Here is a 23,968-nt window from a genome sequence, read left to right as displayed (position 1 = left end):
CCTTTAAATCATTCCATTCCAATTTTACCCAGTTTTATGTTGTTAAAACAATATGTAATAAATTACATTATGCTTTGCTTTGTTTTAGTTTTCTCTGGAATATTCTAAGAGCTGTGTTTCCTCTGTCACAGGAACAATATTATATTAATATGCCAAGCTTATTTTCTACTTCTCTGCTTATTCTTCTCCTTCTTATACAATGTGGTTTTGACTCCCTTCAGGACCCTTGCTATTGAAGTCTGGATGTTGTCCTGTGGGTCTGTGTGGCTTCTAAAGTCTGATGTCTAAAGTGGAATTCAGTTATCCTTGTAGGATCTTGTCCATAAAACTAGGGACGATCACCTCCCATAGTCTAGCTGCCTTTCTCTTTGTATATTTTAAATTTTATTTTATTATTTTGTGGGATTTCCATTCCATTTATTATTATTTTTTAAGAGAAGTTGTAGGTTTACAGAAAAATAATGCATAAAATACAGGGTTCCCCTGTACCACTCTATTATTCACACCTTACATTGGTATGGTACATTTGTTACAATTAATGAAACATGTTTTCGTAATTACACTATTAACTAAAATTCATTGTTAAACTTAGCGTTCACTGTTTGTATTGTGCAGTTCCATGGATGTAAAATTTTAATAAACATATATATTTAACATTTCCCTTTTTAACCACATTCAAGTATATAACTCAATGTTTTTAATTACATTCACAATGTTGTGCTACCATCACCACCAACCATTATCAAAACTTTTCCAATGTCGCAAATAGAAACTCTGGGCATTTTAAGACCCAACTCATTATTCCCTACTCCTATTCTGTCCCCTGGTAACCTATATTCTAGTTTCTGACACTTCAGGTTTTCTTATTCTAATTATTTCATATCAGTGAACTCATATGGCATTCACCGTTTTGTGTCTGGATTGTTTCACTCAATATGATGTCTTCAAAGTTCATCTATGTTGTCAAATGTGTCAGAACTTCACTCCTTTTTATGGCTGAATAATATTCCATTGCGTGCCTGTATTAGTTGGGGTTCTCTAGGGAAACAGAATTAACAGGCGCTATCTGTAAATAGTATGAGATTTTATAAGTCTCTCACATGACCGTGGGGATGCACAAATCCAAATTCCACAGGTAGGTAGCAAACCAGGGGTTCTGATGAAGGTCCTTGATGAGTTCTCAGGAGACACTGGCTCTCCGAAGTCAAGTTGGAAAATTCTCTCTGAATGTTGAAATCATTCCCCTTTTAAGGAATTCAACTGATTGGAAAAAATGTCACTCATTGCAGTCTCCTTGGTTAACTGTAGATGTAATCAGGCATCTCTGCACTCAACTCACTGATGACTAAAGTCCATAAATGTCCTCCTATTATAATTAACCCAGTGTTTGCTTGACCAAACAACTGGGCACAATTATCTAGCCGAGTTGACACATCAGCCTCACCATCACAGTGCATATACCACATTTTGTTTATCCAGTCATCAGTTGATGGACACTTGTGTTTTTATGTTTTTATTAATGAAAACCAAGTTCACATTAGAACAGTTGAAAAATAAATAATATATACACATGTGACATGGAATTGTAATCATTAAAGCAATCATATCAACTAACCTTTCATATTGTTGGGGTTCTTGGATGGAGTCTTCCCTGAAGACCTAGGTTTAATTGGGCCTTGACAATGGGGACAGACTCCAGAGAGGTATTTTCGAGAATGAGGGAATTCTGAAAATGTCTTATCCTAAAGATAGAGATGGAAAATCCTCTTTGGGCTCTCTAAAAGCAAGTAATAAAAATCAGACCACAGTGATCCACCTGGGATGTGCAAGGTCCTCTTTTCTTCTAGAACCATTGCAGCCTGCTGGGAATGAAGGCATGAGGTCTAGTTGAAACAAAGAACAGGACCAGCTCATTATTAGGTATTGTTCTTATGACAGCACTTGGGTAAGAGTAATTAGTTCTCCTTGGAGGAGTTGGGAATGACTTCCCATAAAATGAAATAGTGACAGTAAAAAATAGCTGAAATATGATTTGTTTATGTTTTATCAGCATTGAGCTAGTGCAATGCATGCTGTATTTTATTTCTCACACAAACTCTAATAAGTAGGTATAATCATTTTCCCTTCTTTATAGATAAGGAAAGAGGTGTTCTCAGGAAGGTATATAAGCTGCCAGGGTCACATGGCCAGACAGTGACAGAGCAAGGTAAGGACACAGATAGTTTGACTCGAGTGCCGTCATTTACTACAAAATGATAATAACCCTGTGTTGCGCATGGTCAGTCAATAACCAGTAGTTTATGTGATTGCCATTAACTCTCAATTTAACTGAAATTGGTTTTGATGGAGAAGTATAGCTTGTCAGATGACTGGGGGATTTCTGCCAACAGAAAGTAAAATTCCTCCAGGGGTCAGTAAATTGCTTTCATGTTGACTCTCCTGGTATAAATGTATTACAGAGCCTTGCCACTCACAGTATCAGCAGCCTCAGCATCTTGTGGGAGTTCGGTAGAAATGCACAAGCTCGGGCCTCACCCCAGACATACTGAGTCAGAATTTGCATTCTAACAAGATCCTCAGGTATTTTGCATACACATAAAACTTGAGAAGAGCACTATAAAAAAACGTGTTGGGAGGCATAAACCCTGATGGGACTGTGGCATAAGGGGTCAGTAAGTACAGTAGCATCCCCTGTCCATCAGGTTCATGGCCGAGGCAATAAGGCCCAGGGTACCAAGAAACATAGTGTTGAAAGGATCAAGGTTTAATATATTTCACAAAAATATACTGGGTTTATGCTACTACCACTGAAATCACTATTAATAACAAAACAACCACAGTTAAGTTAATTTGTCTCGTAATTATGCACCAGCTCCACAGAAGGTGCTAAGATTAGAGGTGAATTAGACAACTTCTTTGTCTTCAAGGGATTCATGGTGAAGTGACAGCACATAGGATTATAGCTCTTGGTTTATTTATTCCTTCCAAAGATATAGAATGGATGCTCTTGGGGCAGAAAGAATAGAGAGCACTCATCTCTACCCATGGGCACTAGGGATGGTTTCCTAGGTGAGTCATTTGCACTTGCAGTTGAAGGATGAGAGATGGCAGCCATGATGACTCATCCATGCCAGTGAATTCACAGCACTCCCTAACTCCATGGGTTGGTCCACTCCCTACATTTCTTCCTGTCTTCCTTCCTTTTGCAGTATTTTATTGAGCACCTATTTGTGCATTCAGTATAAATTTAGGTAATGGTCTATCATAGATACTTGTATCAAGAAGAAGATCAGAAACATGTTCTTTGCCTTTATTAATTTTCCAGCCCAGTGAGGGTGACAATCAATAAAATATAAACAAGCGATGCATGTATAAGAATAGACTGTCAGAAATGATAAGAAGAAAACAAACATCAGGCCATAACTGAGAGCAACTAGTGTTAGACAGGATGGTTGACATGAGTGACATTTAAAATGAGAAAAGAGGATGAAAGGGAGTAAACTACATAAAGACTAGAGAAGACAGTCCCCCGGGTAATAGGAAAATTAGATGTCATTGCACAAGGGCAAATACAGTCTAAAAAACGGAAACAAAGCCATGAAGTGTATTACATGGTATGAGGGAGATAATGTTGAACAGTTAGCTCATGAGTGCCAAGTCAGGGATACCTCCCTATGTACCTCTAGTACCAAGGCTCTCTGCAGTTCTTTCTGAAGTCTAGAGCCATTGATGACTTTGTATGTTATTCTATGTGCAATGCAAAAGCTTTGAATAAACTTAAGAGAAAACGATTTCCTGCATCATTTTATATTTTAGAACAGCACAAAAGGTTGCCACATGGTGAATGGATAAGAGTGAGCCAGGGGAGAATAAGATCAGTTTAGAAGCTCTTTGGTCATGGCATCTACTTTTGCTCCCCTTATAAAGCCTTCCCAACTGTTATATCAGTCATTCATAAAACCTCTAGAATGATGCCTGTAGTTTGAAATTTTAGTCCTCTCCATGGAGTCCTGTCACATGAACTCACTACTGCCATGTGGTATAAGCTTTGAGCTATGTGCAACCCCAGAGGTTGGCATTGTGCAAATATTTCTCCTTCTACTTAGAGATATAAAGGATCTTGCCTTTATATATTTACCTTTCTCTAACCCATTTCTTGTCATGCTCTTCCCCACTTCTTTCCCAAGGGAGGGACATTTGCAAAACAGTTTGCTTAAAGAACCAGGTTTGACTAATAGGTGGGATTACTGTGACTTAAAGACAGGAACCAGGCACAATCCTTCTTTCTTTCATATTTTTTTCATTTATTCAATAAATACTTTTGATTGCCTATCATGTGCCAGACCTTAGAAAACCTGGGGATACTGGCAAGTATAATTTGGAAAAGATCCTGCTTTAGGAAGCTGCCATGTTTATTACCAAAAATGTAATTTTATGTACTCACAACTCTTATATAAACAAAGATATAGAAGTTTATAGGGAGTGCAGGAGTGGCATTATTGCAGATAGGAAAGTCAGACACTGCTCTTCTGAGGAGGTGGCATTTTAGGAGAGGCCTGAATGAAGTGTGAGGAGGAAAGAACATCACGAAACAGAGCAAACAGAAAATGCAAAGACCCTGTGGTTGAAACAAGCTTGGTTGGTACAAAGAAGAGCAGGGAGGGTCTGAGAGAGTGACACAGAGATAGAGTGGTAGGACATGTATTCTGAGGTTTAGACTACTGCTACAAAACTTTGGGAATTTCTACCTTGATAAAAACTTGGGTTTATTTTAAGTGCGATGGGAAGCCATAGGAACTTTTAGTTGCTAGGAGATAAAGATCACTCTAGACTAGGAGAATATTCCGTACCCATGTATAAGTGAGAACAAGGACACTACTTAGGAAGCTATTTCAGCATTGATCCTGAAGATGATAGTGGCTTGGACTGTGTTAAGAGTGGTATAGGCAGAAAGACGAGATCCCATTAGGGTTCATTTTGAAGGTTCTCAGAAAATGATACACTGACATTTTGGTTTTGGGGTAAAAAAGAACAAAGAACCATGGATGACCCCTAGAATTTTTTTCTGAACAACTAGGTTCGTTGAGCTATTTACTAAGTAAGGATGAGTTTCTGGCTGGATGAAAGGAACTGGTGGGCCTAGACTTGAATTGGGGTTTGTTAAATTTGAGATGCTTATTACGTCTCTAAGGGGAGAGATCCAATTTTGCATAACTAACCTGAGGATTAGTGAGGCAATAAAATTATAAGGTGCTATAAGCCACCCTAGCTGTGATCGCGGAATGATTAAATAATGCAACAATCATTATAAATGCCTTTTTTTTTCCCAGTTATTTACTTTTCTAAGAGTTTTCACAGGCATCGGTTCAGCTGAATCTCCCCCATGCTGAGATGCACATATGGCAGATTAGTGTATACCTACTAGAATGATGAAGCTACTGATGCCAAGGGACATTCTGGAATATGGGAACTCACTTTTATTGCTATTTACAGGGATGGGAGATATGCAAATCTTGGGCTGCCACATGTCCCCTTCACCATGTCTCCTTCCCATGCCCCTGGAAGACATCACTAATCCATCATAGCAATAGAATTCCTTTGCTGAACTCAGATGCAGCTTCCAAAAGCCCTTCAGACAAACTTGTTACCACCAAACAAATGACACTGGACACACAAGTCAAAATCCTTTGCTATTTTGGGTCTACTGTGTGCGTGGTACTGTGCTGGGTGATTATGTGTGCCGTGTTATTTAGCCCCATAACAGTTATGGAAGTGGCATAACTGTGGTTGCTTGAATGCCAAGCCCATGCCTGTTTTGGAGAATGACAAGGATGTGGCTAGAACGAGCCATTTGTATTGTCAGTCACTTTATGGAATACAAATTTGAGCTAATGTGAAAAGATACTCTCAAGCTTGATTTATAATTTTTGCATAGAATTTAAAAAACAGTAAGATTATTGGAAAGAAAATAGAGATATTGTTTTAAGTGCCAGATGTACTTCTTTCCTGCTTAAATTAATATGCTTTCTCAATTTGCATGATATCTAGGAACTATATGAGGCATTGCGTATGGGGCTTATGTTTTTTTGGACTTGGGACACCATGGTTCTCCAAGCCCATGTCCAGCAGATTTTAGATGGTATAGGAGTTTAATATTGTTGATGAATTCCAAAAAGAAATATTGGATTATGTTTGTAAACTGATCTTTTCCTCTGGGCATATTAGATTATATGGATTCAGAGGTTTACTTGATTAAGTAATCAGGTAAACCTCTTGTGCCAGTAGGGCGTTGAGCCCCCACCTCTTGGTGGGTGGGGACTCATAGTAAAAGGCATGGCAAAAGACAGAGTTGGGGGACTTTTTAATGCTGGAGTTTTGATATTGGAGTTTGATGCTGAAGTCTTAAGTGGGAGCCCCAGGAAGTAAGCACACAGAGGAAAGATAAGCAAGCCCCAGGAAGAGAGGAAACATGAGCCTGGAAAGAAGGAAGCCCTGGGAAAAGAGGAGCTCTGAGTGCAGAATGAAGCAAGACCTGGGAAGAGAGGGACCCTGGAAGCCTGAGCCCTGACAGATGTCAGCAGCTATCTTGCTCCAACATGTGGAAATACTTTGTTGAGGAAAGTAACTTATGCTTTAGGGCCTGATATCTGTAAGCTCCTACCCCAAATAAATACCCTTTATAAAAACAACTGATTTCTGGTATTTTGTGTCAGCACACCTTTGGCTGACTAATACAGATGGTGACCAGGAAACAGCGATTCCTGGTACGTAAATGTTGAAAGAAGATGTACCACCAAGAGAAATATGACCTCTGACCTAGCTGGTCAGAAACACAGTAGGGATACCCCAGATGATGTATGTGTTTGGTCAATACAGCATAGGTTGCCTTGTGACAGCAGCTCTAAAGCTGTCGCTGAGCTGGAGAGGTCCAGGAGAAGAGCAAACACATACTGAGCACTTTGTGCTGGGTGTTTTGATACAAATCAATGGATGGGGACTGATCCATCAATAAGATACCAAGAACAGACCATTCAGAAGAACATGTAAAGAAAGCTCAGACTTCAGAGATTCCTAAAGAGATTCCTAATGTTAGAGTCCAAACCCACTATAAGACATACCACATGGCCTTGCAGAGAACAACAGAGATTGATGGAGTAACAGCCATTCCTTTCACACTATTCATTTATGAAAGTGGTACTTATTTCTTTACAAGGAAGAGAGCTTGTGTGCACATGTGCATGTGTGTGTGCGTGCTGGGAGGGGGGAGGTCGGGCTGTGTAGCAGTATCTTTCCTTGTACACAGTATTAAAAATAGCCATTACTTACTTTTTCCCCCTTCTTCCCTGTGTTTATTCATGTATGGAAAATAGAAATGCACCTCTACTATTCCAATATATCTCATCATATTTAATCTTTTTTTTTTCTTTTTTTTCTTTTTGTCTTTATTTTTTTAATATTACATTCAAAAATATTTAATCTTTTCAAAACTAGCTCCCAATTTCCCTTCGAACTGGTTCTTTCAAGCCCTTCCTTCAGAGCTCGCAGCACTCAGAAATCAATAGAAAAGGCTTCACTCATTTATTCTGCCCAGTCCCCACTGACCCTTCTAATTACATCATGTACCCATGCTTATTAGCATTCATAACTGATATAAATTTCCATCTATTTTTGTGATTATTGATTGCTTTGCTCTTGTGTGCCTTATATACTATCATATTGCTTTCATGAGAACAGGCAATATCTAGTAGAGTGAATGCTTCATGGTATCACTTACATGGACATGTAGTATACATAGTAAGCACTCAGTAATTGCTGGTTATAAGAACAAATAATAGATAAAAACAACACATTTTTTTCTAGCTACGAAATAGACTAATTAAACTGCATACTGCCAGTTGCGGAATTCATAAATGGCAGAGACTGCACTAGAACCCAGGTTGTTCATGACTCCCAAAGCCACTTTTCCCCTTGGTATTATCATCCTTTCCCTCTAACCTCTTAACAGCATTACTAAAAAGAAACCTAACTTGAATCAGGAGCTGTGCACTGGATCAGGAAAGGAGACCTCATCTGGTGGCACTAAAACAGTAGACTCCAGGTCTGCTTTCCTTATCTGCAGAACACGTTTTTCTTTCTGGATGCTTATAGTGAGCCAAGGTCATGTGACAGTTCTGTCCAATGGAATGTGGGTGGAAATTGTGCCCTCCACTTCAGGCCAGGTCCCTGAAATATTGCTGAAAACCCTGATATTCTCTCCCTGGAAACATAGCATACTAAGATGGCAGCATCTCTCAGTGGGAGGATTTCCAGTTCCTTTGTCAGTTCTTAGAGCACAGCTGCCTGAGAGAGGGTCCAAGGGCAACAGAGTGTGAATTGAACAAGCAATGAACATTTGCTGCTCTAAGCTACTCATTATTTGTTGCTACTGCTTAAACTAATCTACTCTGATATACCCACATGCTTCATAGGCTGGTGATTGGACTCAAAGGAGAGCTGAGTGGGAAGATCTCTCAGAACTATATCCAGATTTATATATTAAAATACTCTCTATCAAATACTATTAATGAGGTCTAATTATCAAACTGTAAGGTTTGGGAGCTGGGTGTCAACATAACTGAATCACAAAACCTTGTTGAAAGACATGTGTGGTCACTGTTCCCCATAAGATTTCAGTATAGATAGTAAGAGTCAGGTGCGTTCCAGAATGAACAATGGGGAATAGGAATGGATAACGGGGAGGCAAGTAAAAACTCTCTGTTTTAAAGTGCTCATTTGTTTAGATCAGAACCACTCAGATAATCTATTTCCAAGTCTTAATCAAATCTGAAAAATACCTTCACTGCCTTATTCTCTTTTATAAGACTTCAATAGAATTTTAGAGATAGTCTAGAAACATTTGAGGTTTTAAAGAAGACTTAATCTCTATGGACTTATGAATATATATTTTTGCATCATGAAATGAACTAAAAGTCTCCACCACTGTTTTGATTACATTTTTTTTTATAGAGAGCACTTCAAGCAGTGTCTGTCAATACTAGCTCCTTTCTCAGCTTTCCCACTTGTTAACCTAACCTTGGGGTCATGTTTCAGTTTCCACATATGCAAACTGGAGTTGCATCTAAGTAGCCCCCTAACTTTTCCAGGTCTGGTGTTTATTGTGGTGAGGGGATGTGACAACGCACGTAAATCCTTGAACAGAGAATGACATAAAATACTGATTCAAATCCTGGTGGCAATGATGTGAATTACTTCGCAGATGAAGTAACTTGGAACATTGAATTGAGGTACAGTTTCCATTTTCCCATATAATTATTATGTTATGAATACTTTAACAATGAAAATTAGTTTCCCCTGAGGCAACGTGGATGGATTTTAGTTCAATTCAAGGCCAGCATAACTTTTTAAATATCTAATATTGGAGAGTAAGAGAATCACCAGGTGAAATGTGAAAGATGACAGGTTTTAAAATGTCAACAATTGACTGTCCATGTTCTTTTGGTTATTTCCCAGAAGGTACAGTACAGAGTAGGCTGGATCTGCTGCCTCTGTTTTTAGATCATTTCATACTTGATCTGCACTTCGTTTTCAGGGAGGTGCTAATTAGATAAAATGCTAATAAAGTACTTAACATTTCTGGCCATAAAAATGAAACCAGGAACCATATTTTAAAGTTCTTTGAATGTCTCAGGGAGCTCCACTAACATTTATTAAAGTCTCCTGTCTTTCCATCATAGCTATTTAATGGTCTTCAGGAAATGAATATAATTATTTCGCATTGACATTGAAGTACCTGAGGAAGTAGTGGGCAGTCACACATATCCTCCTCAGATTTCAGCACAGAACTTTTCTTCCTTAACTCACCCAAAGCTTTCTTCACATTGATTCATCCACCTGTAATTCAACTGAACAAGTATGAATTAGATACTCACTGCCTAGTATTGTGTGGTAGGAAGAAGATGTGTTTGGGGACCAGACAGAACTGCAGTCAAACGCTTCTATTCTCCAACTCTGACCTTGGGGAAGGTTTTCCTTACAAGGTTGCGATGAGAATTCGATTTAAGTTGTAAAAGGTACATAGACATGCTCAATTCAGGGTAACAAAATTTAAAACGCTTTTTTTTTATGTCTAGCAATATTCTTATTTCCAAGGACACACTCCAATCTCTCTGAGCTATGCTTTTTCCTGACCCCATGATTTTGCTTATTCATCTTTTCTACCTCTTTCAATATTCGTGTGACCACCATCTCTTTCAAACCACTATTGCTCAGGTTCCAAATCCTTTCCATTTTATCCAATCTTTAAGGTTTACGTGAAATGTCTTCATGTTATGCACTTCTCTGAATCCCCTGCTCTCCTCCTAGATGTGCCTGCCCGTGTGTGTTTGTGTGTGTGTATCACATTACTTGATAGGTAACTATATTTTGGGATGTTTCTTTATAAGAATTTGTTAGTTTATTCATCTTTCAAACATTTACTAAATATCCGATACGTGAGGTGTGATGATTAATTTCTCATGTCAACTTGGCTAGGTCATGATGTCCAGCTGTCTGGTAAATCACTGGTCTGCTTATCACAGGTGTTTTTTTAGATGGGATTTGCATTTACTGTCCACATAGAAGATTGTCCTCGGCTATGTGGGCAGTCTCCTCATCCCATTAGTTGGAGGTTTTAAAAGAGAGAACTGAATGTGATAGAAGTCAGAAGAAGAATCTATTTCAGCTTTGGTTCATTTTTATTTGAAAAGTTATAGGTTTACAGAAAAATCATGCAGAAAATAGAGTTCCCATTTATCTACCACTCACACAAATTTTTTCCTATTATTAATTTCATTTCCCATTGTTAACTTTGTACAATTCATGAAACAATATATTATCATTATTATTAACTACAGTCCATAGTTATAGTACAGTTCACTGTGTTGTGCAGTCCTATGTATTTTTAAAACTTTTATTCTAGCAATATATATAAAATCTAAAATTTCCTTTTAACCACATTCAATATATGATTCAGTGGAGTTAAGTGCATGCACAATATTTTGCTACCATCACCACCATCCATTATCAAAACTTTTTCATCCTGTCAAACAGAAAATCTGTACCAATTAAAGAATAACTCCCCATTCCCAACCCCTGCCCCAAGCCCTGGGAACCTGTATTTTAGTTTCTAATTCTATGACTTTTCTTAGTCTAATTATTTTATATTAGTGAGATCAGACAATATTTGTCCTTTTATGTCTGTCTTATTTAGCTTAACATGATGTCTTCAAAGTTCATCCATGTTATTGCATGTATCAGAAGGTCTTTTTGTTGTTTTATTTTTTATTCACTTCCATGAACTCTATATTATATTACTGACCCTTTTAAAAATTTCATTTCTTTATTAGAGAACTTGTGAGTTTACAGAACAATCATGCATAAAATACAGGATTCCCATATACCAACTCACCACTAACACTTGGTATTGCTGTAGAACATTTGTTAGAATTGATGATAGAATATTTTTATATTTATACTATTAATTAAAGTCCATGGATAAACCTAGGGTTCACTGTGTAGGACAGTTTCATTGACTTTAAATTTTTTTTTCTGTTACCAAATATACAATCTAACATTTCCTCTTTTAATCATAGTCAGCTATATATTCCAATGCTGTTAATTGCATTCACAATCTTGTGCTACCATCATCACCTCCATTACCAAACATTTCCATTGTCCCTGTACGTTTTAGGAAACTTGTAAATTTTAAGCCTTAACATTCCATGCTTAATCCCACCCCATCCCCTGCTAACCTATATTCTAGATTCTAACTCTTTGAGTTTGCTTATTCTAGTTGTTTCAAATCAGTGAGCTCATGCAATATTTGTTTTTTGTGTGTCCGGATGATTTCTTTCAACATTATGTCCTCAAGGTTCATCTATTTTGTCACCTATATCAGAAAATCATTCTTTTTACAGTTGAATAATGTTCTATTGTACACTTATACCCCATTTTATTTCTCCATTCATTGGTTGATGGACTCCGGTTTCTTCCATCACAGCAACTGTCCAACTTAACATTATCTTAATCAGATATGGCTGAAAAATATTCCATTGTATGCATAGGCCACAATTTATTCACCCATTCATTCGTTGAATGATACTTGGGTTGCTTTCATCTTTTGGCAATTATGAATAATGCCACTGTGAACATAGGGGTGCAAATATCTGTTTAGTGCCTACTTTCAGTTCTTTGGGGTATATAACTACAAGTGGGATTGCTAGGTCATATGGTAGTGTTTTTTTTGTTTTTTGTTTTAGTTTCTCTTTTTTTTTTTGTCTTTATTTTTTTAATATTACATTCAAAAAAATATGAGGTCCCCATATACCCTCCACCCCCCTCACCCCACTCCTCCCCCCATAACAACAATCTCCTTCATCATCATGAGACATTCATTGTATTTGGTGAATACATCTCTGAGCACCGCTGCACCTCATGGTCAGTGGTCTACATCATAGCCCACACTCTCCCACGGTCCACCCAGTGGGCCATGGGAGAACAGGAAATATCAAAAGGGGGTTTAGATTCCACATGGATGCTGGATGCAATTCTCCTGCTTTCAGTTGTAGGTGCTCTTGGCTCCATGGTGTAGTGGTTGATCTTCTTCACCTCCATGTTAGCTGAGCGGGATAAGTCTAATAAACCAGAGTGTAGGAGCTAAAGTCTGTTGAGGCCCAGGGCCTGGTTATCACATGGTCAGTCCAGAGATTCAGCTCCCCTGGGTATACACTAAACCGCAGCACCAACTACAGTTCTGGTAAAAGTAACAGGAGAGGCTTGTGAACAAAGATCACATCTGAGACCAGCTCCATCACACAGAAACACAAACTCCAAAGTAGGGCCAACTGACACGGCACTGAACTCCATCTGCCATGACCATAGAACGTGTGGGTCTCTGTAGCTCTCAGAAGAACCAATACCTGGGATTGTATCTACTTTATCTGTCTCTGGGACTTTGCATAAGGATAACCCTCTGATAACCTCCTGGCTCTTTTTGGAGAGTCATAGCCATATAAATTCATTTGTCCTTTCCATTTCCCCCTTTTATTCGGGTCAAAAAGCATTTTTAACTCCTGGTATTATATGTAGACTGAGATATTCTGCTGGTCTGAGTTGACCCTTTTATTCAAGGTCATTTTCTAGTAACATCATCAGCTGGTACTTGGTAGTAATCCCTCGGCACCAGGGAGGCTCATCCCCAGGAGTCATTTCCCACGCTGGGGGGAAGGCAATGCATTTACATACTGAGTTTGGCTTCAAGACTGACCACATTTGAGCAACACGGAGGCTCTCAGGAGGTTTTATATTTACTTCCTGAGGAACTGCTAAGTTGTTTCCCACAAGTTTTGCACCATTTCATATTCCCACCATCAATGAGCAAGTGTTCCTATTTCTCTACAGCCTATACAATACTTATATTCCATCTTTTAAATTGTAAACATACTGATAGGTGTGAAATGGTAGTCCACTGTGGTTTTGATTCGCATTGCCCCAATGTCTCTTGATGTTAAGTATCATTTCATGTACTTATTAGATATGTATATCTTTTTTGGGAAAATATCTATTCACGTCTTTTGGCCAATTTTAAAAATTGGGTTATTTGACTTTGTATTGTTGTAGTTTTCTTTATATATTCTTGATATTAAACCCTTATTGGATATGTAGATTTAAAGCTTTCTTATTTTATAAGTTGTCTTTTTACTTTCATAATGAACTCCTTTGAGGTACATTTTTAAAAATTTTTAATTGTATTTTTTTGAAAATACATAGAACACAAAAAATGTTACATTAAATATCGTTCATTTGTTTTAATTTTGGTTAAGTTCCATTATCTATTTTTTTCTTTAGTTTGTTGAGCTTTGGGAGTAAATCTAAGGACAATTGCCTAATACAAGGTCACAGAGGTGCTTCACTATGTTTTCTGCTAGGAGTTTTTTTTTAGTTTTGGATCTTATAATTAGGTTTTTGATCCATTTTGCATTGATTTTCATATATAGCATGATACACAGGGTCACTTTCATTATTTTGTATATGGAAATCTGCTGAGCTTCACTTCGGGCCCCATGTTGGGTGCCAGTTGCTGCCAACCAGCTCAGTGATAGGTTGGCTCGAAGGGAAGACAATGCAGAATTTAAAGAAATAAAGGACAGAGAGAGACACACAAGAGAGGAGATAAAGATGGGGCCAGGGGATGCACAGCTTCAGGACCTGAGAGACTTGACCCTAGTTTCCACCTCGTATTTACTGGAAACTACCAAGCAGCTGTTTGCTATTAGAACTGCAACATCACCTACACTAATAGGGAACAACTGCAACATCTACAGGACAGGTGTAACATTTACAATAAGGAACAGGTAGGCCAGTTTCCCACAATATTTCACCCTTTTTGTTTTTGCAAAGTCTATGCAAATGACATTTCACTGATTAACAAAGCTTCCTGCATATTTTCACTTATGGGTTTGAACAATACTCATTAAATTTTTTTCTCAGTATATTCAGTCCCTGGATTGTTCAAACTTAAAATTAGAGATTTATTTATTCAACCAGGTACATATATATATCACTTAACAATTCATCAAATCACTTAAGTATAAAATGTTTCATTATTGAAGTTCTGATTCATATTCAAGCATTTTATACATAATCCCTAACTGCAACAACAAACAATAAGACTTCCAACTAGCAGACGTTTAATAAATAGACTTTCATTTCTCATGGGCTTAAGATTCCCAACAAGGCTATACAGGCCAATATTCGATATTAGTGCTGACCACATCCAATTCACAGGCTAAGTCATTACAAACTCCATTAACATGAGAAAACATTGTATGTATCAAATACAGCAGAGAGTACAGTTTTGTCTTATCCAAACATTTAAGAATATGATTAAGCAGCAGAGACCTTACAGCTTATCCCAACTGTTTGCCTCTTCCAGACCCTTAAAATACCATTGTCTCTGATGTTAGTAGGGTCACTGCCACAGGTTTCTTCTATGCAGCCAGATTCATTGCCATCAGGCCAGGGCAGAAAGCCTTGAAGAACTGCAAAAGTCCACTGCTGACCTTTTCACACAGTTTTTGTACTTTTTATCCTCAATTCAGGCTTGTTTTACTTTTACAAAATACATTATCTTACTGAATATTATCACAATACTTTTACAACTTACTATATGCGTACTAGTTCTGTCTCACATATTTTAGGATAAAATATACCTTATAACATTTCAGTTAGCATTCCCACAAACTTTTTAACTTTTTCAGTATTCACTTAACTTATATATCTTTCTTTCTCTCTCTCTTTTGTTCTTTCTATCTCGTCCCTTCTTTCTCTCTCTCTCTTTTGTCCCTTCTTTTTCTCTCTCTCATTTGTCCTTTCTTTATCTCTTTCTTTTGTCCCTTCTCTCTCTTGTCCTTTCTTTGTTTCTCTCTCTTTTGCCCCTTTTTTTTTCTCTCTCTCTCTTTTGCCCCTTCTTTCTCTTTCCTCTCTCTTTTGTTCTTCCTTTCTCTTTCTTTCTGGGCACTCACCCTGCTCTGGGCACCTGTCCTGCTCTTTTTCTTTTTCTTTTTCACATACTCTGAAACAACTACAGCACACACACTGACATTGAACAGACAAACACAAAAGCAGTTCCAAATCTATTAATCTAGAATTTCTTCATTGCTTCCTTTTATAATTCAACATTTCTTTTCTAGTTTTCCTTCTCTCAATTTCTTTCTTAGTCTCTTTCTGTCCCCAAGCCATACTTGCTTTATGATGCCATGCTTGAACAAGTTCTGTAGTTTAGATATTTGATGTAAAGCCATTCTAATCTTCAGAATGAGACCTAGCCATGCAGTTTCCAGCTTCCCTCTCTCCATCTGCATGACCAGAGGTTCTGGTTTCCACAGGAAATTTTGTCATCTCTTGGCGTTCTTGGTATAGCTTTATCTGATGAGCTGATACCCATACAAGATGTTCTCCATCTCCTGGGGAAATACAAGCAAACCCAAGAGGATTTCAAAGGCTTTCCAAGCCACTCAGGGCTCTGTACCATTACGCCAACTTTAGCTTCGCTTGTGGTGATTCTTCTTCCCTTCAGGTCCTTGTTTGGGCACTAGTTGCTGCAAGTCTTCTTTCCTTTGAGCCTCAAGTTGGGTAACACTTGCTGCAATCAGTTCACAGTAGGTTGGCTTGAAGGGAAGGCAACATAGAATTTAAAGAAATAAAGGACAGAGAAAGACCCTCAAGAAAGGAGATGAAATGAGACCAGGGGATGCACAGCTTCAGGAACTGAGAGCCTTGACCCTAGTTTCCACCTCATATTTATTGGAAACTACCAAACAGCTGTTTGCTATTAGAACTGCAACATCATCTACACCAATAGGGAACAACTGCAACATCTACAGGACAGGTGTGACATTTACAATAAGGAATAGGTAGGCCAGTTTCCCACAACAGAAATCCAGTTTGTCTGGCATGATATTGTAAGAGACTGTTCTTTCCTTATTGAATGGATTTGGCACACTTGCCAAAAATCAATTTGCCCTAGATATGAGAGTTTATGACTGAATTCTCAATTTTATTCTAAATGGCCTATATACTTGTCCTTGTGCCAGTACTGTTGTGGCAGCTGGAGAAGTTGGTGGTCGCAGGATTGAGCACCAGGACACGAGACTGTTCTGAGAAGGAATTTTATGACTGGCCAGGCCTGGTGGACTTTTATCCAAAAACCGAGCCCAGAGCAGGATTTCTAGGTCCCTTTTATGCAGAGGAGTTAGGAGCAGGGATCAAGCGGCACCTTTGGTGTGAAAAGAACTTTCTTTGTTAGATCAGGTTTCAGTTTCTTAGGGTCTAGGCATTTGTTTGGACCCCACCCACATTCCATCTGAATGTAAGCTCGGATACATATGCCATCTACCTCCTTCCTGAATACACAGAACCTATGGAGTCTATATCACTTAATTGGCTTTTAGAAGTCTGGGCAAGTTTGAATACAGAATTAGATAAGTTGAATATATGCACATACATGTACAGGCCATATTAGTACCATGCTGCTTTGATTACTATAGCTTTATAATATGTTTTAAAAATGGGAAGTGTAGTCCTCCAATGTCATTCCTTTTTGTTAAGATATATTTTGCTATCTGGATCCCCTTAATTTTCCATATAAATTTGATGATTTTCAATTCTGCAAAAAAGTCTGTTGGAATTATTAATTGGGATTACATTGAATCTGCAAATCGTTTTGTGTAGAATTGGTATCTTACTATAGTCTGTCTCTCAATCCATGAACATGGGATGTCCTATTTATTTGGGTTTTCTTTGATTTCTTTTAGGAATGTTTCATAGTTTTCTGTATATAAGTCCTTTATAGCTCTGGTTAAATTGATTACTAGATATTTGATTCTTTTAATTACTACCTGAATTCATTTAGAATGAATTTTCTTGATTTAGTCATTATTTTCCTACATATCCTTTAGTTATTTCTGTTTCCTTTATCTTTTTGAGCATATTGAAGACCATTTAAGAAAAAAATCTCTCTTCAGTATATTCAAAATCTGGTCTTGTTTATTGATATTTTCTGGATTTTTATCTTTTTCCTTTGTATGGGCCAACATTTCCTGTTTTTTTTAAATTTGTTTGTTTGTCTTGTACTCTTTTGCTGCACACTGTACATGTTAATATTTTAATATGTTAACCCTGGAATTTAGTCCCTGAGCTCTCTGTTTCTTAAGTTTATATCCAGCTGGTGACCCGATTATCTTAAGTGCAAGGAGCTAACAAAAACAAACAAATGAAAGCAAAAAACACCTTTTACAATCTGTAAATTGGCTCTGCTTTGGCTGATGGTATCCATCAGGATTTAGCTTACCCATCAAGAAGATTATACAGGTAGGCAAACGTGAAACTGATAGAGCATCTGCCTACCATATAGGAGATCCAGGGTTCAAAATCAGCAACAAAAAGAAACATAGATTCCTGGTGCCACCTAGAATGCAAACAGACACAGAGGAACACACAGCGAATGGACACAAGAGAGCATACAACCGGGGGGAGGGGGGGATGGGATAGAGAAATAAACCTTAAAAAAAAAAATATATATATATATATATATATATATATATATATGTATGTATATATAATACAGAGTTGAACATGAAGTGCAGGGTTCTTTCTATCTTTATCTGAGTTTTTATCATGGGCTTATGCTTGCTCCTTGCCTTATAAATTCCTCTGTTTGTGGGAATTTGAATAATCCTTCAACCCTTTGTGAAAGAGTCCTCTTTCCCCACCAGGGTTTCTTTCTTTTTTTTTTAAGCAGATAACCCTTTGTCTCAGGCCCCTTTGTGTTACTTGTTTCTTATACTACTTTATCTGTCTACAGGTTGATTTCACCTGTAGGGCAGTTTCTCAGAGGTCATGCCATGCCAGAGATGAATTGCCTGGTTTAGTGTTTCAGTCTGTCACCCAAAAGATTGACACTAACACACAGGCACCCCAGTTTGCACACAGGGGTTACTCTGCTCCTTCTGCAAAAGGATCAGGGACCTACACGGAAATGCAGGGCAACTCCTCATCCACCTGGGGAGAGGATGGGGCAGGGACTGGCAAAGGGACACAAGCTTCTCCTACTTTTCGTTTTTTTTTTTTACTTTCTGTTACTTATTGTTTATTTTTTAATTTATTTTAAAGAAACTTTAGATTACATAAATGTTACATAAAAAAATTAGGTGATTCCCATACACCCCACTCTCTCCCCCCTCCCACACTTTCCTACATTAACAGCATCCTTCATTGGTGTGGTACATTTGTTACAGTTGAACACATATTGAAGCATTGACAATAACTGTGGATTACAGTTTAAAGTTGTGGTCTCTTGATTTGGCATTTGCCCAGTGTATTAGTCAGCCAAACAGGTACTGATGCAAAATACCAAAAATTGGCTGGCTTTTATAAGGGTATTTTTGGGGGTAGAAGCTTACAGTTACCAGGCCGTAAATAGTAAGTTATTCCCTACAGTCTATTGCCACGTGTTAGAGCAAGATAGTTGCCAATGTCTGCCAGGTTTCAGGCTTCCTGGAGCTCATTTCCCTCTGGGCTCAACTCCTCTGTTTTCTCCACAAGGTCAGCTATAGACTATGAGGCAATCAGCTCTGTGTCTCTCCCTAGGGCTGGATTCTCTCCAGACTCAGCTGCTTTACTCCTCTGTGTGTTTATTTCCCAGGCTCCAGCTCAAAACTCCAGCATCAAAACACCAACATCAAAACTCCAACCTCCCTTCTTTGTGGCACAGTTTTTCTGTGAGTCCCCATTATCTTGGTGGGCAGGGACTCAACATCCTACTGATGTAGTCCAATCAAAGCCTTAATCATTATTTAATCAAGTAGCCTCTGAATCCAATACATCCAGAGGAAAAGACCAGTTTACAAACTTAATCCAATATTTCTTTTTGCAATTCATCAATAATATCAAACTGCTACACCCAGTTACTATTTTCCTTTAACTATTGAGGAAGATGGGTTTCCAGTTTTTGCAAGTTGTTCTATGATTCTGTAGTGGAATGGCACTCTGGAGCATTTTATGCTGTCATCTTGGTCAACCATCTCCTCTATCATTCTCCTGACCATTGGTTCTTGTTGGAATTTCCAGTTCATGACTTGTGCTACATGTTCAGCCTTGCCAGTTCTCATGGGTGCATGAGCCAACTCCTTATAATAAATCTCCTGATATATCATGTTTGGTCTGTTTCTCTGAAGAGCCCTGACTAATACATAAGTTACTGGAGACAACAGTGGCAAATAAGAACTGCAGATTCTGTCCCCGTAAATCATTAAGAACAATGGGAGACAGGTATTGGTCCTTTTGAGGGCTAAAGAGACCCACAGGTTCTATGGTCATGACAGATGGGGCTCACTACCATGTCAGTTGGCCCTTCTTTGGAGCTGGTGTTTCTGCGTGATGGAGCTGGACACAGATGGGATCTCTTTATACAAGCCTTTCATGTTACTTTACTGGAATTGTAGTTGGTGCTGGGGCTTAAGATATATCTAGGGGATTTGAATCTCTGGACTGACAATATGATAGCCAGGCCCTGACCTCAACAGACTTCAGCTCCTACACTCTGATTTATTGGACTTACTCCACTCAGCTAACATGGAGTTGAAGAATGTCAACCACCACACCATGGAGCCTAGAGTGCCTTCAACTGAAAGCAGGAGGATTGCATTCAATATCCATGTGGAATCTAAACCCCCTCTTGACATAGACGTGGAATGGACACAACCAAGCCAAGGTCCACAGGAAGGAGGAATACAGTAAGGTTCAGAGTGGACTTACTGATATTCTATTCATGAACTACTGTGGTTAATAATCGAGAAAATGTGGCATTGATGTGGAAAAAGTGGCCATGGTGGCTTCTGGGTGCGGGGAAGGGGAGGAAGAGATGAGATGTGGAGGCATTCTCAGGACTTGGAGTTGTCCTAGGTGGCGCCCCAGGGACAATTGTCAGATGTTGTATGTCCTCCCATGGCCCACTGGATGGAACATGGGAAAGTGTGGGCTATGGTGTGGAACACGGGACATGGGGTGCAGCGATGCCCGGAGATGTATTCACCAGACGCAATGGGGGAGAGTGTTATTGTGGGAGAGTGGTGGGGTGGGGGCGAATGGGGACCTCATATTTTTTTAATGTAATATCTTTTTAAAAAATGAATAAATTGAGTAGAATTTGGAAAAAAAAAAGAAAAAATAAAGATTTTGAGGGAAAAATTCTAAAAAAAATAAATAATTATATTTTCACTTGTAACAAACTATTTTAATAGTAAAATCCATGTTTCTTGTGTTAAATTAAATATTTTACTATAATAAAACTTGTAATTGTTTAAAAAAAGAACAATGGGAGATGGCTATTAAGTGAAGACTTATTCAAATGATTAATTAGCTAAAAATTTTTACAAGCACTAATAGTTAGAAATACAGGATATGGGCCTTTAAATATTTACCCTTAGATCTGAATGATGTGTAGATGTTAGTATTTCTGTTTTCTAGCAGAGCTTTCATGATGAGATTGGCCAGTGCACTCCAGGAAATGAATTGGTGTTGGAGGAAAGGCAGTTGGAGCGAAAGGGGAGAAATGGATATGGAGAGATAAATTTTCAGTAGACCAGGTGAGACCTATCAAAGTGGCTGCCTTGGATATAAATATGTTATATATACACATATACATGTGTTAGATGTGAGGAATATTTATGAAGCAGTAGACTATTGCAATTCATTTCATGTGCAGAATAGAGGAAAGTGAAGTATAAATAAAGAGTAAACTCTGGATTTCTGCCAAGAGCATCTTTCCCATTGGCAGGCCATTTACTGGGATAAAGAACATGGGATAAATAAGAGATTTGGGATAAAGAGGATGGATGTAATTTTCAACATGTTGAGTTTGAGGTCTTGTGGCATTTTTGAAATCCTCTGTATGATGAGTACATTTAAATAGAACTTTAGCTCAGGAGAATGTTTTGAGTCTTAAGGGATGAAAATTTTACTGAAAGATTGAGAAAAGAAAAACTAAAAGTTCCACTAGCAACCTGTGATAGGCATCCTTAGTGCTTCCAGTATCTCCCAGATGCATAGAAGGCCACCTGTCTTATCCTCTCTTATTAAAGTAGTTCCATGAATTAGTTACTGGCAATTGGTTATATCAAGAAGTGGTATGTGCCCCTGCTATGTTGAAGCCTTTAAGGGCTGGTGTTTGATTCTCCATGATCATTTTTCTTAATACAGCAATTGTGAAAAGACAATCAGGATGAATACAGCCTGCCACCCAGAGCTACCACAAACAGTAAGCCTAACCACACGTCCTAATTGGGCCTGCAACAGGCATTGGGAGGATAACAACTGAGGCTTTGCTATATTAGACCATTATGGTTTGATATTTTGTGTTGTGACATAACAGCCTAGCCTCTCCTGCCTGATCCAATACCTTTGCAGCTAATGGAATCAGCTGTCCACACATCAGGAACTTCGTAAGTAAGCATTGACCCATCCTGCACTTGGGGAAAGCAATAGCATCAATGCTGTGTTTGGTAGGAACCAGCAGAATAACAGGGGCCCTGAATACAAGCAGGAGGGAGGAATGCATGTAGCAAATTCAGGGTGACTAAAATACTTGAAGCACAGATGAAACACCCCAGGGGATTCCAAGAGTTTGCTTTCGAGAGTGGTTTTTTGTCAAGAGGCATCATAATGTTTAGAATTTTTTCCTATGCACCTGAATATTTGCTATAGCAAGATCCTTGAATAATTGACTATCTTTACTTGCTGGAGGAAGAGTAACTTTGGAATAAGAGAATGACTTCAAAGAAAAGGATGCTCCTGTGAGAACACTGTACGTAGATCATTAGTGTGTGGCTGCATATACATTTGAGTGTTGGGTTTAAATCATGTTTTCAGAGCACATTTTAGCATTTTTATTTATATCATTTTTAAGTCTCTTTTGTCTCAACTGTATCTGATTTCATCATCACACATAACATTCTGAGGATCCTGTCTGAATCTCTTTCCTAAGTAAGTGAACTCTTTTATATAGAAATTATGAGGAACTTTTAATAAATTTCCTTTAATGGTTTGGAGAAACTGAGCCCTAACTAAATGACACCCCCTTTCCTCTTCCTAGATCTTATTTTATTCTCTTTCTCACAAATGCATATCTTTTGTGGCTGGAATTCCCATGCATCAGCGAATTTTGTAACCTGTGTTGCCAGGTAAATCACATCTAGATTTCAAAGGCAACAGAGGACTGGTGATTCAGATATCTACAATTTTTTCCTGGGGACTAAATCTTCTCTGAAATTTATATTTCTCCTCTGGTAATTTATATACCAAGAATTCAGAAAGCCCCTTTGTAATTCCTGGGGACCCTTTAGATGCAAACTACCCTTAGGGGAGCCATTTCCCCCCCCCCCCCCCCAGGGGACACTTCTAACTCTCAGGATGCCATCTTCCTCTGGGGAATCCTGGCCTAAAATTTTGCTAGTCAAATCCTCCTTCCTTTCTTTCTTCCACAAATATTTTTCCAGGGTTATCATGTGCCTGCCACTGTTATAGATACTAGAAAGTTGGCAGTGAAGAAGTTAGATTAATTACAGCAATGGTTCATGTATTCTAGTGAGGTAATTCAGCATAAGTCCATGAAGGCATTAAAGCAGAGTAAAGTATGTTGGTCATGGAAAACTTTGCTTTCAGGAGGTGGCATTGAGCTTTACGTGAATATTGAAGGGGAAGTAGCCATACCAAGATGTGGGGGAAAATCAGATTTAGTTTTCCTTATAGAAGAAAAAGAGAAAATAGGAGAGTGGAATAACATTTGCTAATTCATTTTAATCTTCAAGAAAAGGTTTTACTTCCTCTAACAAATCCCAGGTTTAAGAGCAGAAGAAAGAATAGGAACAGCTAGCATGCGTACTTGACCTACAGACAGGGTTTCTGCTTATGAGGTTGTAATAATGAAGGAGAAAGCTGAATAGGGCTGGCCAGTGGACACAATCAATTACTCATTCGTGGCAAGAGCCTAATGAGCTGGCCACCTGATCATCTGCTGGCAATGTACCTAATTTTAATTATAGCATTTAGCTGGAAACTAGCTAACTCCTACAGAGAAGACAGGTTAATTCAATACTATTTCAGGGATGGTTAATGTAACTTTTCCCAAATTGATTAAATTTTAAAATCTTTTCAGAAGTATAAAATTGGCAATTTGGCTTTCTCTTTATTTTGCTTTAGTTGGCTTCAGAATTCCCTTTAAGGAAAATGTTTCAGAACTGCAGGCATGCATTTGCATAACACAGGCAAAGAAACTTTGAAATGCATCAACCAAAAAAGCCTTAATGTAAATTCAATAAGGTTAAAATTTCCTTATGAAAAGTGTTAAGTAGGAATTTGTAAATTAAAAAAAAAA

This window comes from Dasypus novemcinctus, chromosome 14 (genome assembly GCF_030445035.2).
Source record: "Dasypus novemcinctus isolate mDasNov1 chromosome 14, mDasNov1.1.hap2, whole genome shotgun sequence".
Lineage (NCBI taxonomy): Eukaryota > Metazoa > Chordata > Mammalia > Cingulata > Dasypodidae > Dasypus > Dasypus novemcinctus.
This window is presented reverse-complemented; position numbering follows the sequence as displayed.